This window comes from Dreissena polymorpha, chromosome 10 (genome assembly GCF_020536995.1).
Source record: "Dreissena polymorpha isolate Duluth1 chromosome 10, UMN_Dpol_1.0, whole genome shotgun sequence".
NCBI classification, from domain to species: Eukaryota; Metazoa; Mollusca; class Bivalvia; order Myida; family Dreissenidae; genus Dreissena; species Dreissena polymorpha.
Window position 1 is genome coordinate 26,692,650 of NC_068364.1, and position 20,469 is coordinate 26,713,118.

Sequence of the window (20,469 nt, forward strand, 5' to 3'; positions counted from 1 at the left end):
CCTTTAAAACCATTTAACATATAATGTTTTTATAGGTCGTTCAAATAAATAGAAAATAGGAATGGTGATAATGATTCTCCTTGTCTCACTCCTAAAAACCTGGAAAAATATTCATAACTTATTGTATTACATAATTTTATTCTTGATTTCACATTAATATACATATATTTTTTATATCAAGCATTTTTCCTCTAACTCTTAGCTTTGACTCTTTATACCAGATGATATCCCTAACCAAATAATTGAACGCTTTTGTGAAATAACTAAATACAGCATGTAATCTTTTTTGTTCACTTAATTAATAAATAATCAATGACACCATGTAACACAAAAATGTTATCAACAGTTTCCATATTTTGCCTGAATCCTGCATGTGCCTCTATGTAGACATGATAGTGTTCAGCCCAATGGTTAAGCCTATTGTGAATGACCTTAGTGATTAATTTACCAAAAGAACTTAATAATGTTATCCCTTTGTTATTATTCACATCCTGTTTATCACCTGTTTATGTAACAAAACAATAAAACCCTCACACCACACTAAAGGAAAATGTCCATATTCAAAGAATTATTAAACAAATTACAAACAACTGTTAAGCCACTTTAATACTAATTCCAAATAAATATAAAAAACTTATTTAGCAGATAATCAGCGCCACCTGATTTACCATTATGTAATCCCTAACAAGCACTTATTATTTCTTGATCAGTAAATGCTACATGTAACTCCCTAAACATTATATTTTAATCTCCATTTCAGTACCGGTCTTGATAAAACAAAACATCTTCATCAGCTTGATAAAATCTAGAGATAGGATCATTAATTAATTTAAAATAGTTTAAAAACTCCTTAATGCTTACATCTAACTTATGTCTTTGAATGTATTATTCTTTAACACTTTCCAGTAACGTTTGCATTTGTAAGTCTTACATTTTCTAATTTCATTGTTTGATTTGTATCATAGGCATACTTCTTTTTCGCCATATGTGTGCATGCGCAAAAAGAGGCACTTACTGGCGTACATAAAACACTCTCTTTAGCACATGGACATTTTTTTTTTATCTCTGACAGTTTTTCTAAACTATGGAATTAGCACAACGTGCTTTGAAACTTTATTCAATTTGTATCAGATTTCAAATGAAGTGTGAGCCAATAGTTTACTTTAAAATGAAAGCAATTTATCAAAACAATAAACCCTAAATAGTAAATGTAAGTAGGACTTGACATGACACTTTCAAGACACAACTATAGTGTATATAGACGTTACATAATAATTAACAAGAACCAATACAACACACATCGAATATCTTTGCGGCTTATAAAAGATTTCCCCTCAGACTGGAACTGCTTGAATAACAGATAGATAGTAAGTTTGTTCCTCTTTCATAGTTCATTATTCCTTATTTGAATAATAAATAATGAACTGTGATCATTCCTTATTCACGCGTAACAAATTTGTTACAGGGTTTTACAGACAAACACTGCAAACATTTCTGAAGTAAATCAAAACAAAATAACTCGATTACATTGAATTTATGTATTACGTTACATATCCATGGTTCGTCTTCGCGCTTGCATAGGATTTCTTGTGTAAACCGAACCGATATTTTCTAATTCGAATACAAACTTCAAATCAACATAACCTAATTCATATAATTATATTGTAACGCGAATCCGTACCTATGCGGACCGCAATATCTTCCGAATATGATACTCTAAGTGAGGGACAAACTGTCTCGGTGTACAAACAACAGACGCACAAGATAAATTTGATTATCAACGAAACTTTATTATATTTCGTACTTAATGTTTGTTGTTTGTACATTAATAGTACAATAAAGATTATTGTCAATAACCTGTTTGAGCATTAAGTTAATGAATAAAGTAATAATTGCTATCAACGTATCATTAAAGTTAATGTTTACATTTAAGAAGCAGTCGTCTATCACAAATGTCCCCGATTTATATTAATATTCAGTTATTTACGTTTCCATCCTCCAGTCCGCGTTCTTCTTGTAATTGAAATGTTATTGTTAAATGGATTCAAAGAGATAGTAGATGTGATATGAATTTAGATGTTGTTGGCCGAAAGTTCTAATGCTAAATGCTAGCGTTCCCGCTGTGTCGTCACATTTATACTATCCCGCGCTGTGATACTTGAGCCGGTACTCGGGTTGCTCGCAGCCAATCAGAACGCTTCCTTTGTATGACGTAAGCGGTGAACCTCTTCGTTTCGGATAATTCCGAAAATCCATCCTCCCGAAAGAAATAAACCCGTTTCGGATATTCTTTAAGTACTTAAAGCGCTCAGCCCCTAATATATTCAGCTCCCTTTTACACAATAACAATAGTGCAGTGTAACCACAACAATGAGGTTCAATATTTGAGCATATGTTCATAAATAACACCTTTAAATATAATCAAGCTACAATGGGCGCTGACTTGAAAACTTATTCAAAATCATGGAGGATTTACACATTACAAATGCAATTCCTAATGGCAATAAGTCAGTTTTCAATCCTTATTGTCTTTCGGAGTTGTATACAAAACATCGGTAGTGGATCCAATGTGGCTGGAATGTTATACAGGTAAATTGTGCATAATTTCGCGACCTGTCAGCCTTCATATCACACTAGCTTACATGTATGTAATTTAAACGTGCACACTTGTACATTGAAACATGTTTGTTTTTATTTATAATCCAGTTTCTTATTCGCGGCTTATTAAGGAAAAGGGAACCAGTTCCTTATTCCCTATTCATGCCGAATAAGAAACTGGCATTTTCTTACTTAAACATCAATGAAATTGATCCAAAGTTAACCACATATAAATGAACATATTATATATATATTGGTTGTTAATGTAAAATACTAATTGCAATACAGTTCTACTATGTTCTAAGTAATGATAATCCAGTTTCTTATTCCTTATTCAAAACGAATAAGAAACTGAAATGTTTTTTCTATAAATTATCAATCAAAATGAACAAACGAGACGAAAACCTCAACGACAATTATTGTAAATGTATGTCCGGTGAAAAAATATTAATTGCAGAACATTTCTACTTTGTTCTTTTTAATGATAACATAGTTCCATTTTCGCTTTTTTAATCCGATTAAGGAACTAGGTTATCATTAAAGGAAGTTAAGTAGAGATTAACTACATTTACTTTTTTCTAATACCTAACCTATATTAAAAATGATTTCCATTGATTTATTGGTCTCTTTGGTTTATTTTAATATTTAGTTTAGTATGCAAATGCCAGTTCCTTATTCGAATTGAATAAGGAATAAGGAACCGGTTTTAATGCTATCATTTAATGAAACTTATATCTCTGGTACAGTTCTTGAAGCCTTAATTGGCCATGAACGTTGGTCAATACTAGTTATATGAAAGCTGAAAACTAAATATGGAATAGGTTATGGCACATAAATACCAAAGATGTTCAATTTTCTGACGAAAGCACCAACATTTGTATGAAGCTTATTTAATATACCCTTAATAAAATAAGACGTGAGTACTCGCTCTCTCTGTCCTGGAACCTACTTCAAAACCAATGTCAAAAAGGGAGGTAAACAACGGCTTTTCGGAGATAGATATTTTCCTGAAATTGCTATATGTTACAAATATTGTTAAAATTATTAAAATGTTAAAATGATGCAATATTATGAATGAGAGGTGCGTTAACTGCTGAAATTGTATGGATATTCATTTATGCATTGCGTGATAATCCTCCAAATTTGTACTTGAAAGGGGAGTTAATAAGTACTTTACCTTAAGTACATATACAAACTTGTATATCATTACAAGTAAATATATTTAATACCAGTATCATATATTATTTAACTTCATTTCAAATCTATAGTTAAATTTTTATATTAAACCTTATTTGGAAAATGTTTGATATTGTACTTGGTACTTCACCTTTTACAAGACTTACCTTGTTTACTTCCCTTAGTACCCAAAACCCCATTTGTAAACATGTGCAACTGCAAACTGCTCTGACTGTTTTCCATTGATTAAAAGATGATCAGGTAATAATATTTCTTTCTATTGTTTTATTTAGTGAAGGATAAGAATATTGTTTAATTCTTACACTAACATAATTAATGACACTGATAGAAAAATAGTATTTACAAAGATCTAAGTGAATAAAGCTAGGGTTTCGATGATTAAGTAAATTTCATGCTAGTACTGGTCATGTAATAAATAAAATTATTTTAAATGCATAGCAGTTCTATTTGTTATGTCGGTACCCATATGCAAATGTAAAAATAGTTTAAAACGAAGGCTAACCTTTATCATTGTGTTCTTGAAATTATGTACAGTCAAGGTATAAATCTAAAGAAATGACATTTCTCCATACGTCAACATTTTTTTTTGTTTTGCTTACAGAATATCTAACCTGGAATGTTGGCTGTGGGGCTTACATACAATATGGATGTAGTCCATCTGATATTACTAACAGTTATAATAACCATGGCTAAAACGGTCACACTTGCAAGTTCGTCTGGACCTTCAGAGGTACCCGAAGAATAGGTGCCTACTGACTGGAAGTTGTGTTTATTTTGCAAGTTAAAGACAAACGAACCTCTCACCGATCCAACGAATAATTATAAAAAAAATCATATGATACTAATAGGACTTATCAAGAGTTAGCAAGAATAATCCAGACATTATCTGATCGTAATGCCCTTCCGTCTTATGTAGATGTAAACAGAATGGATAACGGTGATGGCATTGAGACAACTTTAATTATAAATAAAGCAAAGAGGCATACAAATTGTTATGCAGCATGCAACAGCCAGAAGGTTGAAAGGGCTCTGAAGAAAAGGAAGCCTTAAACTTGTGATGATTTGTCAAATATGAGTCCAGTTAAGAAAAAGTTGTGATATAGCACATCGGAAACAGCTAGTTATAGTTCAGAATCAAACACAGCTCCTGTATTGACATGTTTCTTCTGTGATAGTGTTGTATTTGGAGATTTTCACAGGGTCGAAACATTATCATTAGATACAAAAATTCAAAAAATTGCCCATGACCTTACAGATTCGAAGCTACTTATGCAGTTATCATGTAGTAATATGGCAGCCTTGGGCGCAGTGTATCACAAAAACTGTTTAACAGCATTATACAATCAGTATAGGAAGTTTGAATCTGCATGAAATGTGCTTGGAACCTCGCATACGGACATTGCCCCTGAGCACTTTGCCTTTGCAGTACTAATATTGAACAGTTTTAAAATGTTTCAGTTCACACAAGTCATATTTTTAAATTTTCAAATCTGGTGAAATTATACCATGATCGCATTTTAAGTCTGGGTGGTACTGCACCAAAACGAATTAATAACATTAACGTGAAATAGAGAAAATGCACAAGTCATATTTTTAAATTTTCAAATCTGGTGAAATTATACCATGATCGCATTTTAAGTCTGGGTGGTACTGCACCAAAACGAATTAATAACATTAACGTGAAATAGAGAAAATGCTGAGAACGATACCATCATTGAAAGCCAACAAAAGTAACTATGAGGTTGTATTGTCATTTAAGAAAGACATTGGTGATGCTTTACTTTGTGCAAGTAGTATAAATCATGACAATGAAGCTGTCCCCTTATTACGCGCTGCAAGTATTGTACGAAATGACCTCTTTAGCAAAAAGTATGAATCCAAAGGCTCTTTGATTGATGCCCAGTATCAAGATCTGCCCAAGTCTTTAAATATGCTAGTTGAAATGATACTCTCTGGGACAGATATTTGTCATGAAACTGGACCAGAATATAACCTTAAAGATATTGCTTCTACAATGACTTAGCTCCTGGTTTTTAATGCTGTAAAACGTGTGAAGAAAGATTCAAAACATGTTCGTTCGCGGTATCCTTTAGATAGAGAGACAATGGTGACCTTTTATATGGGCCTTACATTACACACTAAAACCAGACGTAAAGATCCTGTAGACGTATTGTACGAAAAAGGACTTTCCGTATCCTATGACCGTGTGTTAAATGTATCTTTGTCTGTAGCCAATGCAGTTATATCCATGTACGAAGATGGCGGAGTGGTGTGTCCACCTGTTGTTAAAGAGAATGGCTTTATAACAGGTAATTTGGATAATATCGACCACAATCCGACCTCGGTAACATCAAAGGGTTCTTTCCACGGAACTGCAATATCCCTAACTCAACACCATTCACAAGTGCAGAGCGAAATTCAGATTTTACAGAATTATTTATTAAATGAAAGTATTGTAAAATCAAAGGTAATCAACGAATTGCCGGAACATTATACAGAAGAACCAACTGTTGCAGTGAATCACAGTCATATAAATCCACCAGTTATCCAAGGCTGTTCACTTCCACCTACCTTACAAATTGAGTCTGACCTATCACAGTATGAGTGGTTGAACCATGTCAATGAGTTGTACAGCATGAATAGTAATGACAAAACTCCAGTTATGTGGTGGCTTATTTTGCAAGTAAATGTTTAGAAGCTCCACCAGTCCCGGCAATAACAGCTTTGTTACCTTTATTTGGTAACAATGCTCACTCATTTTCTATGATTAAGCATGACATGGATGTTATAAAACAGGCGACGCAGTAAAGAATCCTCTTAAGACCCCTGTAGATCAGCCACCGTATGCTATTGCAAAACAGATCCAGTGGTTATGGCCAGAGGAATACGGTGAAAGTATCTTATAATGATGAGTGGACTTCACATTGAGATGGCATTTTTGAAAGTCTTTGGTGAATTGTTATATGATAGTGGCTGGATTACATCAATAACCACAGCTGGAGTAGCCACGGATGGTAGAGCGGACAGCATACAGAAAGGTGCTAGTACTTCACGTGGTCAGTGGGCCCTCCAAGTGATGGTATCTGCTCTTTATATATTGAAGTTTAAAGCTTATAAAGCGTATACCGAAAGAGTCACAGATAGTGCTGAAAAGTTAGATTATCAGCAGTGGTCAGATATGATGGATAATATCCACCCTCAATTTGCGTACTGGAATAAAACAATGAAGCTTGAAATACTGTTTTTTCAGTTTATGAAATCTCAAAGGAAGGCTAATTACGAGATGTATGTAGAATACCTGGGTAAGATGGTGCCATAGATGTTTGCAATGGACCATGTTCATTATGCTCGTTGGCCGACTGTCCATTCACAAGATTTAATTTTACTTCAAGAAAGAAGTATCGATGTCCACGAAGAGTTCACAAGAGGACACTTTGTAACAAATAAAACTTATTACAGATTTTCAGCATTTGCCCACGACCAAATGAAAAACTAAGAATAGGGCCTCATTCCGAGTTTTGATCTACTGATCATTTTAGTTGCATTAACCATACATGAACAGACTATTAAATTATCATTGTTTAGGAGACACTTACTACTATCGAATCTTACAAGAACCTACCAGAATTAAGATAACATATTCAACACTGAAGTTGTTTAGACTTGATCAAGTTTTTTTGTTATTTTGTAATTGAAATATAATTATTATATGTTATATCATGCATTTGATATGAGCTGAAGTTTATGAATAGTTATAGAAAAAAAGTACGTATTGTTTAGCTTAATCATGTTTTCAAGCTGATACTCAGTATTGAAGCTGATATACACTAAACAATTATTAGTATGTGCCCATGTAGGGCCTCATATATGGCTTACACTTAATAATTAAACTTGTAATACTTGTTATGAAATATTTTTAATGCAAAAATGATTAATTATTTTTAAAAATAATTATTGGTCCAGTGATTCAACATTATTTGTATTATTTGCATAACCAGAGAGGTATTACTTTAGTGTTCCCCATTAGGGACCTCATTATTTTTTTGGGAGGAATTGTTTAGTTTTGCATTTAAAAGTTTTAGGACATTTATTAAGATCAATTAAGTTAAATATAAGCTGTAGAACATTTATTAAGATCAATTAAGTTAAATATTCTATGTAATCTCAATTAGTTGATATTTTTAAGCATTTAATGTCTACGTAAATCATTATTTTAGAATTGCCCCCCTGTTAGGGCCTTATTTTTGTAATTTTACTATGTTCTTAGTATAAAAATGTTTGATATATTAAATATTGATACATGTTTAGATAAAGAAACAATAGTAAATAAAAAACTATGCATTGCTATTGTTTTCTTACCTGTTACTCAAAAATAAAAAATGAAAAATTGGCCCCCTTTTGGAGCCTTATTTTAGGATATATAGAGTTATCCAATCGCGTGTCCTCACATCTAATTGAATTCAGCATACCTTAAAAATTGTTAAATACAATGTTTCATGCTTTCGTCACAAAGTTGAACATCTTTTTCCTATTACCTATTAACTAAAACTTGTTTTAGATATCTTGTTCCGTTTTCATACGAAAACTGTTACGAAGGGTTATGATTTTGAATGCAAAATGATTTCAACACTTATCCATAAAAGAAAGACTGCACCGGAAGCAGCGGTCCAAGTGCCTCTAGAAAACAGAACAGATTCATCGAAATGCCTCAATATTTTATTTGATTATTTAAACGAAAAAGCGCGCATCCTATATATGTTTTAGTGCGAATACGCGTATTTTGCCCATGCAGACCAACGGTACATTCGGCGACTTTCAACCTCGGCACATGACGTATACAACTGTTCCGGACAGCATTGTCATCAGTGCGACGTCACTGATGTCAAATTAAAGTGAGACTATACCGGAAGCAGCGGCGCCTCCAGGTGCCTCTATTAGACTGGAAAGTTTCATCGAAATTTCTCTCTATTACGTTATTGCTGTTGTTGTTGATTTTTTTCAATTAAAAAACAAAACTGACATAGTAGTGCTGCAAACAGGCACACATAAGTCGCTTATTTAGGGGAGTAACTGGCCACTGATCATAAACAAAGAGTTGTATATACAGAAATGTTCGTCTGGGTCTGTATATTATGGTATGAGATTTTATTTGTTCGAAAAGTGCTGGAGGGCTTCAAAATCCAAGATTGCGTCCAAGATGGCCGCCAAAAGTGTCCTACTCACTGTATACATTACAACTTTTATTTTATGTGGGGAAAATTGCTATCCTCCTTCTAAATCAACATTAAATGAAAGGGGTGTGTATCTTAAATGCTTTATTTACCTATAACCATGTAATAAAATGCATTTTGTGCATATTTTACTGAGAATCAGCAAAAATTGCTCCAATTTTAGGGGCAAAGTCTACTTTCTTTATATATAACTATCAAGTATTTGATGAAAATGTACTTAAAATCAGGTAAAATTAATAAGTGTATTAATATCCTTTAAAACAAATGAAAAAGAAAACTTTATGGTCAAGCATACGATCCAGATATCATTAAATAATATTTTAATTGATGAAGTGATGTGTATCTGTACTTTTGTTTGATACATTGTGTTAATTCATAGCTTAAAACTTAAATTATGATTTTATACCAGTTATATGTTATCCATTTAAATGAAATTATATACCATTTTTATGAACTGAGTCAACTTTGAACTCTGAAAGCTATGACAACTATAATAATATAAAGAATTATTTGATTTTAGATACTAAACATTTGTTGAGTTACTTCCCTTTGATATAAATTTACCATATACTTAAAAGTTAGCAGACACCAATGTCAAACTTGTTTTGTCATTTTCACAGTTTTCATTTCCATGTTCATCTAATATGGTAAGTATTTAACATGTTTATTCATTGTTCGTTTCATAACTACATGCTATGTTTATAGATTTTAATTGATAAAACATTTTCTCAAACATCATCACAAGGAAATTTGTCTGCAATGTCATTGATGGTATTCATCACATATATTTACTAAAATCCGTTTGAATACATGCAAAAGTAGTGTGCGTGAACATTTGAAACCCTAACATGAAACCTACACTGTCTTTTGTATTTAATATTTGTTTTTCCAAAACTTGAGTAGTACTCGGATAGGTACTAATAAACGACCATTGTTTTGACTTATTTTATTATCATGTAAATTAACTTATTTGAGTTTTTTTATATTTTTTTTCTGTTGATGAATTATTGTGTATGCCTAATATATGTTAATTTCTGCCTATTCTAAACTATTGTTTGGAATATATTAATAGGTTCGACAAAAGAACTTCATCAGCCAAGGGAATGCCACATTCTTCGGGGAAGAAAACATGGCTACATCTGGAGAGAGCTTAAAGATCTACTATGACTGTAAACTAAGAAAGTATGTATTGTTAATTGTAATTCTGTTGATCCTTTATTACAGTCATTTATTAAAGAGGTTTGTGTATACTAAATAGTTAGATATAAATGTACTTACAATGAGAACACAGGCAAGTTATAATTATTATAAAATCAAAGATGATTTTTGTTTGCTTCAAAAAATGAAGCAGAGGAGTGTACTGAAGACATAAATGACAACCATGTGGTGATCCTGGTCTGGTATGACAATAATAATGATATTCATAAATATCATAGTTTGATTTCTCTCAAACATGATATTTGAGTGTAGAACATTAATGTCATTTCAAATTCTCTATTTTTCTGCAGAGGATTTCATATGTATTTCTCTTTTTCAGGCCCAGATGGTCCTATGATGACTCAACAATGGATGACAAGGAAAACACAAGAACACCTTTTTAAGACGAGGTCCACTTTTGAGAACTTTGACTGGAAATCATAGTGCTTCATTTGTGGCGAAAAGTGCAGCCGTCATAGAGACAATACATCAAGAGGTGTTAGCAGAAGTTGGTCCCTAGGGCCAAACAAAACAAAAATGTGTGTTTCGGGAAACGGCTGAAAAAAAAATTAGGTAGGGTAGGTATTTTTGTCTGGTCTTTGCGATGGCTCACATGCTTTTGCAATGGGAATATCCGGGAAAAAAACATCGTACCGAAGTATGCGCGTCCTAGAAATTGGACCATATTCCGTTTCTTGTTGCATTCTCAAATGCGCATAATTGAATTTGTAATCCGAAACACTCTTCCCTCTTAAATTTTTACTCGACGTTATCACATTCTTCAAACAAACTGTAATTGTACAGTGTGTTTAAATCTTTTCTCTCGAGAAAAGCGCGCGCAAATTATTCCCTACATGAACAACGTCACGTCAAACGCATGGAAAGCGTGCGTGCATTAAATTTCCGTTTAATGTTCCGTGGTAAATTTTAACAGAATGATATAGCGAATAATTTGGAATTCGACATTTCCTCAAAATTAATTGCAAATCAAACACACTATATTTAATTTATCGTTACGGACGTTTACATCAGTCACTATTGAAACAGTTATTGTACTGTATACTGGTGCAACAGAAAATCCAGACGAAACTGGATTAAATATTGGGTGTTGTCAAAACGAATCCCGGAATAAACCCCCTTCGGAAGAAACACCCTTCTCTAAAAACAGCATAACGGAAGAAACCCCCTTTCACATTTTGCATAAACTGAAGAAACACCCTTCCATAGCGGAACAAACCCCCTTCATAACTGTTATTCAAACTGTTCGAAAAACATTGACACGTAATTCGATTCACAATTTTCCTGTTTGAAGCAATAATACACATTTTGTATATTACATGCTCACATTAGTATCACTACATTATATATATATCAGAGACAAAATATAAACTGTGCAGTGACAATCTTGTGTCAAGCTCGTATGTACCAATGTGGGTCGTCGTCAACCGGGTTTCATGTTTTAGTTGTATACGTATACCAGGCCACTTTTATCTACTGTAAAGCATTTAGAAAAACACAATTATGAAAAAAATAGTGGTTGATGTATAACAACAAAAACACAAATAACACTATTAAAAAGTCTTATAAGCGGTACGTGGACCATATCTTGTGTCAATTTCATAGATCTGTATGTGGGCTTGTAATTGCTAATTATATTAAAAAACAACAACAACAGATTGACATAATTATACACCGACGTTTGACAGGGAGTTATGTAGGAGTCACGCTGTTGGTCGGTCGGTCGATTGGTTGGTCGGATGATTGGTTTGTTTGTTTGTCCGAATCAAAGGTTTAACGTTTGTTCAGCGGCTTCATTTTTCAAGCTATTGAATCAAAACTTGGCATATGTAATCCACTTTAAAGTGAAGATGTGCAAGACACTTTTCATGAGCAGTGATCCACACGTTCTTGAGTTATTTAGCCTTGATAGTAAACCTATTATGGCAAACGTATACAATTTTCTCCGTTTGTGAAGTGATCTGTTTCCATATTTCTCAAGCGATAGAATTGAAACTTGAAATATGGCAATAATATGAAGTGTATGATGTTCAAGACACAATTTTGTTTGCTGTTTCAAAGTGGTGAGAGGGCATGTTAAGTCATGTTTGTGACAAAGCTGTAGTTTATGTACGTAAAATGCATCACGTATAACGATCATGAAGTTTAAACTTAATTAGTTTTAACCCAAATCATGGAACAATTGTTAAGAGTTTAATGGGCAGATATATTGACTTTAATTTAACATTAATGAAATAATGCATATTGCCACTTTTAACCTGAACGTGTTTTTAAATAAACCTTGTAAAATTCTACTTGCAAATTATCTGATAACCTGTGTACTTATTATATTATGCTTGCAAAAACTGTGCATATTTGTTTTAAATGAGACACTCCATACATATATATCAGCACATGTAGTTTAATCATGAATAAGGCACAATTCTAATATTGGGAGATTAATCTCCAAGTATAAACATGCTTGACATTGATGTCAAAAGATGCTACAAAGTGGATCATTTCTGCAAGATTCTACACATCCATGTTCTCAACAAGATATTGTTCCCAAACAGTCGATACTTACAGATAATTCTTACTCACTTTAAGATCAAAACCGTCGGTGGATACCGTAATCATGACAAGTAAACAATGATGAGAAGCTATTTATCAAACGTGATATGGAGAGTCCTCAGTTAATCTGCACTAATCGGAGCAAATTATCAGCTACATTTGTTCGAGTGGACAGAAACCAACGCATTTATCTTGTAATCTAAAAGTGCTCAGTTTAAAAAATATTATAGGGCGGTTACCTGCATTGCTTGTAAAACTTGGTTGACGAATTAAATTGTTGCAAAATTTTGCTCAGATCTTCGACTTCAATCTGAAAAAGCCATATATACATGAACATAATAATCTGCAATTCTGTCGTGTGTGTTTCTTTCCCCATAGTAATACTGTATTCGAATAGTAAAGCTTAATGCGAGTGAACTTGTTTATATTCGAGGGTGAAGATAGCTTACTTATAGCCCTCCACTGTTTGATAACCCAAGCTAAAATAAGTCGTAGCTTGCTGATTCAAGCCGAAATAGGTAACAACTTCGATTATACGCGTGTCACAGTACAGAATGCATGCTTAAATATACGTAGTACGTTTGAAAAAAGAGTCTTGCTAAACTATAATTAGTACTTATAAAACAAAGTGTCTTTTATTTCATTGAAACCAATTTTGTTTGAAGAAAACAAAATGTGTATGTTCAAAAGCACTTGGTGCGATATATATGTTTACTTATTTTTGCGTGTGTACTTATTCGATTAACTCTTAAGGCTTCTAGCGCAATCGCTTGTATAATTCTATCTATGCAATTACTTATAGCAAATTGTTCGTTATTCTACCGATTACAATGCGTTTTTTTCAGTAACGTGTTCATCTAAATTGGAATTGGATTAAAGGTAGATCCAAACGTGTGCTTCTGCTCGTTGGCGCTGTTCGGCAAATATTGCTGTAATTTCACCCGACTTATATTTTAAGTTGTGTCCAAATACATCCTTGCTTGAAATTAAATCCTGAGTCAGACAAAAAAATGTGATAAAAGTCATAAAACTTATCCTAGGCGGTAAAAAAGTTTGGCCGCCTGTGAGAAGTTTGTTTGAAAAGCTCTCCAAAAACAAGGATATTATCATTAAGTGTGTGAAATGTTAACTCTGCACAAATGTAAAGACAATTATCCCCATCAAGTGATTTCTACTGATAGCATGTTCTTATTCCTTCGCCAAGCTGTTTGTTTTCACTGCTGATGTGTGCACAATGATTTTATCTTATCTGAGCACACCTTTTGTGACAATATTATGTGCGTCGTCTGTTCGTTATCATGTACCATATTAAAACTTCAGAGCACATATGGATTGCTCAATTTTCACGAAACTTTTTCAGCACATTTGTCGCAATGATATTTCGGACAACGTCATTAGGTCAGATAAAAAAAGGGCTTGTTAAAACTCTAGAAGAAACCTGTGTTACACAATCTTCATGAAGCGTACCCAGAACATGTGTTTTTATGATATATCAGCAGAGTGTTTGGAAACGATTTTTGTTCGTTAAAAACATGGCTGTCTGCGGGAGGGGGGTAGCAGCTGTTATAACATGGGTATAGTCAAACCTTGTGACACTCTAGAAGTCTGATGTTTTGCACAATCATTATGAGACTTGCATAGAACCTTTTTTTCCAAATGATATATCAGCATAGTTTGAAAATGGCCCTTGTCCTTTTAAAAACATGGCCGCCGTTGGGTAGGGCAGTTTTCTTATGTGGTTATAGTGAAACAAGGAGGTGAGGCAGTTGTTCGAAGCTATAGTGATATATTGTGGACGCGCTAGAAGACAATCATCATTAATTTCAATCAGAACAATTTTTAATGATATCTCGGCTGAGTTTGTAAATTATTCCGGTCTGGTTTTTCTTCTTTTGCGTCTGGGAAACCATGTAAACACTTAAAAACACATATCATTTTGTCCAATGATCATTAAACTTGCTCAGAACAATAGTTCTAATGATTTCGAGGTCGAGTATGAAATAAATTCCGGTCCATTAAAAAACACGCTTAGCGGTTCTACTGACCTATTGTGTAGACAGCGATGTTTCAACAAAAGGGATTAGAATGTGTGAAAGCGACTCTTTGCGGATAATGGAGCGTGTCTGTCAAAATTGTCAATACTATGCGTATCCTTGGAAAGTTATGAAATTCTATGCTGGATTATAGTGTGCAATCGATAATTGCCGGGCGTAAAATCGAATGATTGATAATGATAGCGGAAGTGGCAAATGCGCGGTTAGTTTCGGGCACTATTTTTTTCAGAGATCTTTTTTTTTACAAGACGAAAAAAAGTAGGGTCGGGACCAAAATCGTAGGTAGAGTCGGGTTACTCGAAACACACATTTTTTTGTTTGGCCTAGTTGAAACTTCTATATCTTCAGACTAACTCTCTATATCGCAAAGTGTAATATATTGCTACTGCAATAAATGATGCAGCCATTATTGACAGATTGTTGGTAAGTGTTCCAAATGGGGATATTGTAGCCATTGAGGCTCGATATCATAGAAAAAAGGTTGTTTGACTAAATACTACCTGTGTAATATTTATGCATTTTCCGGGCTGACACCCAATAAGGCCACTTCTGAAAACCAAACAATTTCATACACAATAATTGATGAGATAATTAAAAATGAATTTGAGCATTCTATTGTTGTTGATTAAAAGGTGTTCTTCTTTCCTACATTAAAAAACGTTTTGTTAAAATTGCTGAATCAGAAGGATGTTCAAATGATGCATACTCTTATAAAAGTTCCAATTTGAAAAATTTTTTTGAAAAATTATGGCCAGAGGTATCCTTTATTCATCAGCATGAAAAGCCTGACCTAGTTTGTTCGTCTAGTTTGACTATTAATGATGCTGTCAGAAAGTCAAAGGAGATGGAACAGGTCATTCAAGATGACAATGAGTGTTCATACGATGAACTACCAGAGTCAGAGGACGACACAGATGAAGCTGTAGTTCATAAGGCGATGGGTATTTTGAGAAGACGAATTATAGAGAATAATCCTAAATTTGATGACTTCTTTTACGCTCCAGAAGAAATCAAATTGTCAGATCAGAAGCAGTTTGTGCAGCCTCTTCTTTACAAGGCAGTGTGTTGGTTACATTACAAAAATGCTACACGGAAGCTTCTGAGAGGACCATTACCAGATGTCTAGCTGTTGCTTGTGACCTAACTACACTTGTCACGTAAAACCCTTCCCCGTTAACACCTGGGCTTAGAGATACACCTCAACAACGAGTTTGGCAGCCGCCATCTGATTGAAGATATGTTCTCTCTTGTTTATTCCATCTCATATCCAGATCTTCGGTTATTCTTGACATCAGCAGCCCAACAGAACATTGCATCACACAAAATAACAGACTCTGGTGGTATTGTACCAGACAATATACTTCCTAGAGACCAAAGGGGGAAGCTTGTAGTGGCAGTTGCTGATAACTGGAATCTGAATGAGCAATCAGTTGATGGTAAAAGGACGACTCATGCGATGACAGGCATGTTGGTCAGCAGTGCGCCAGCCGAGTCAACGAGGATTCCACGACTTCCGAAAGCAACAAGTAGGACGTTTGACAGTCAGTCACTGTCTGGTTTACAGGAGTTGTTTTTCAGTGTTTGTAACTTGAAAACATAATTTGATATTTGCATCATTTGTATTAGTAAATACAATGTAAAACCTCATAATTTACAACATTTGTAAATAACGTTTATGAGTCTGTATCAAGCACTAATACCTGGTTAGATTTGATTGTTGAATAAAGATGATACATGAAACACTGCATAGCTGTTCTTTACATTTGCCTTGATAAGTCTTAAAGTATTTATTAAAGATTTAAAGCAAACTTATTAAACTTGATGGTGGTAATGCCAAATGACTTTCCACGAACCAGGAAAATGACCACATAGCGTATGTAGTCTTGGTTACCATGGTTACCAACACAATTTTAGGCGTTTACTTTTGTTTAAAATGAAGCTTGTAAATGTGGCTATATAATTAAGAGGTTAGTTATCACAGCAAATGTAAAGCATTTGAATTAAAAAAGAAAATGATATTTTAATACTCAAATTTTCGTTTATTTTTCCATTTTGACCATGAAATGACCTTGACCTTGACCTTTGATGACCTTGGTGATCTGTTTGGTAGAAGCCCTATATCAATGGATTCCTTCGATCAGATATTCAAGTCAGTACATATAGGTGTTCAATAGACGTATTCAATTCATCTTTATTAGTAATTGAATCATAAAACAGCGGCCATCTTGGACGCCATCTTGGATTTCTAAGCCCTCCAGCAATTTCCAGAAAAAACGACATCTTGTTCTGAAATCTACAGACCCGGACGAACATTTTTGTATCTTAAACCCTCTGTTTATGAGTTTGCAGCAATATAGCTGTAATTGAGTGGTTTTATTTTAATAGATTTTCTTTCTTCGAAAGCGCGTTTTCTCGCTACAGGATGCATACATTACATCCGGCGACCTTTAACATTGGCGTACGATTAAAAGTCGTGGAAACCGACAACATTGCACTGTTCTTGGTAGTTAATGTTAAAGTGATATTGTAAAATATTGCATCTGGTTGCGCTTTCCGAATTCAGTCGCGAAAACGGCACTATGTTATCATTACAAAAGAATACTAAAAAGAAACGTAATATTACAAATACATACATTTTTTAAAATTCCCAACCTACATTTGCAGTGGTTTTCATTGATGTATGCGTCTCTGTATTCTTGTTAATGTATTCGTTAAGTAAAAAAATGCCAGTTCCTTATTCGATTTGAATAAGGAATAAGGAACCAGTTTCTTATTCCTTATTTAAATCGAACAATGAACTATGCTTTAATTAAATACAACAAAGTAGAAATGCACTGCAATTAATATTTGTATACCATAATTTATAGAAATAAGATGCCAATTCCTTATTCGATTTGAATAAGGAATACGGAACCAGTTCCTTATTCCTTATTTAAACTGAATAATGAACTGGATTAACATTGCTTGAAACTAAGTAAAACTGTATTGCAATTAGTATTTTAAATAGACAACCTAAATATAATTATGTTCATTTATATGTGGTTAATTTTGGATCGATTTCGTTGATGTTTATGTAAGAAAATGCCAGTTCCTTATTTTGGCTTGAATAAGGGATAAGGAACTTGTTCCTTTTTCCTTATTCAGCCGCGAAAATTGAACTGGAATATATATAAAACATACATGTTGAAATGTACAAGATTGCACTTTATGACATAAATGTAAAATAATGTTTAACAATTTAGGTTTTGTGGATGCGAAGTTGGTATTCGAATTAGAAAATATTGGTTTAAACAAGAAATCCTATGCAAGCGCGAGGAAGAAACATTATGTAACGTAATACGTTAAGTTAATGTATTCGAGTAATTTTGTTTTGATTTACTGAAGAATTGTATGCATTATTGTTCTTTAAAACGGTATTTATCAAATATGTTAAGCTTGAATAAGGAATAAGGAACAGTTCCTTATTCGAATAAGAAATAAGGAACTAGGTAAAAGGAACCAACTTACTCTCCATGAATAACAGACAGGTTTAAAAATAACTAAAACTGTCTAGGTCATGGGTAGTGTTTATATTTCGCACACGCACCGAATGTTAAATCAATAGAAGACTGTAACATGAATTAAAGACTATGAACGTTAACATTATATTATTTCACAAACAAGTTCATCTAATCTAAATACCAATTGAATTTGCTAAATAATGCATTGGTTATTTTGAATCAAACGGCATAGTTTATAACTTTAAAATTAACACCCAACTGAGCACCTTCGTACTGTTTTGACCATAAAAGGCTATACGAGGAGGCACACAATGTACTATTTAGAAGGAGTGCTGTATCGGAACAAGAACACGACTGTTTACAAAACACGAATATGTGAACACGTTTGGAAAATACTACTGTTCTAAAAGTACTCCATAATCTGTAGCAATCAAAATACGCACATACTATTTGCTTTGTCTCCTTTAAGCCACCGTAATTGGTATGATTTGTACCACGTATACTCTTCACACGCAACACTTTTCAAACTTGAATGTCTCAGTAATGAGTTAACAGTTTGACTTAAAATTGCACATATGAAAATTTGACTATATTTAGTGCAAGACAACGATACAATCATTTATCCGTGACAATCGGGTGCTTTTGCACGTGGGGTATGTGTGGTTTCACCTTTTAGCACGTAAAAATGGTGATACGCGATATGATTCTAATTTTATTTCAATGTCTTCATTTTAGGTCGGTTGATACACCAAGAAAACATCAAAATATTTTTTTTATACGTTTCGTATAAATGTTGAGAAGCGCAACAGTGCAATCAGCATGTTACAGTCTGCAGGCTAGCTTCCCCAATTGCTAAAGCATCCGTTTGTCACGGATGAATGATTTTATCGTTTGCTTGCACATGCTGTAGTCAAATTATTACAAGTCCAATTTCAAATGAAAATATTTACTCATAACCGAGATATTCAAGTAAGAGAAAATGATGTGTTCGAAAAGTCACCAATTGTAGTACAACGCTATATAACTCCAATTTTATTTCAATTTCATCATTCTCGGTGGGTTTTCACACACGGAAAACATAACCTTAATTAGAAAAACAGTATGGCTCGTTTGAATATTCATGAGCGCAATGTTGCAAGCCAGACGGTCGTTAAAACGTGTAAGTTAATGCATTTTAATTTTCTCATTATTATTTTAAAATGAAGTTTTTTTTTAATTTTACATTTTCAGTGATTTGTTTAATTTGTAAATTTTTGAGATTTTAATGTAGATCAATTTCAATTAAATTTACATGAAATATGAGATATGTTTTGAGTCAGTCTGAGTCCAAATTCCAACAAAATCCGTTCTAAAATAAGGGAGGCTGCTATATTGATTTGAATAAGTCTCTGAATGTATGGTATTTAGTACAACGACAGTTTGTGATAGATTGTTCCAGCCTCCTGCTTGTTATATACAAACTTCAATGGCACAATGTAACGTTGAACCGCGGGAAATTAGACAAAGGTATAATAAAGAGCGATTACTTGTGTATACTTAAGGTTAAACAACACTTATACTATTAATGTATTTGCTTAAGAACAGTTCAGGCAAGATAACAACAGCCGTAACCATAACAATAAGCAACTGTTCAAAAAGATTGTAATAGAAGATAGCGTAAGATACCCGCAAAAAACAAAGCACTTATCTACGCCTACTGAATAAATATATATTTCACTACATAAGGTAAATAAGAAAATTAGCATTTTTAGCTATGGCGTGTGTATGTGTTATATTCTGTACAGTGCCTCTGCTCCGTTCACGATGTCTTTCTGATTGAATGAGTAATTTAGATGTCATACGATAAAAGAGCAATAAAATATCATTTGAAATAACACGGGTTCCTTACAGTTCACAAAAAGACCTTAAGGGAACAAATGTAACTAGAAGAGTATTAAGTGTTAAGTATTTTAGTGCAACCCTTAAGTACTAAAAACGTGTTAGCTCTCACAAGAATGCCAGACATACCTTATTCGGCTAATATGGTCTAGAGATTAATTAAAGGGTACAGACACGTCCCAATACAAACAGAGACGTGCATCATGTCCCACGTGCATCTTACCCCCCCGGTACAATTAATGGAAA

The 20,469-nt window shown here is 33.5% G+C and overlaps 1 protein-coding gene and 1 long non-coding RNA gene across 9 annotated transcripts in view; both read left to right on the forward strand.

Annotated features, from left to right (window-relative positions):
• The window catches only part of LOC127847287 (uncharacterized), a 382,744-nt gene that overhangs the window by 46,869 nt on the left and 315,406 nt on the right, over positions 1-20,469 (forward strand). The gene's annotated exons all lie outside the window — the stretch shown is intronic.
• On the forward strand, positions 10,028-10,962 carry LOC127847319 (uncharacterized). The gene is made up of 2 exons (XR_008033919.1): positions 10,028-10,208; positions 10,564-10,962. It is a non-coding gene; the product is annotated as an uncharacterized LOC127847319 (long non-coding RNA).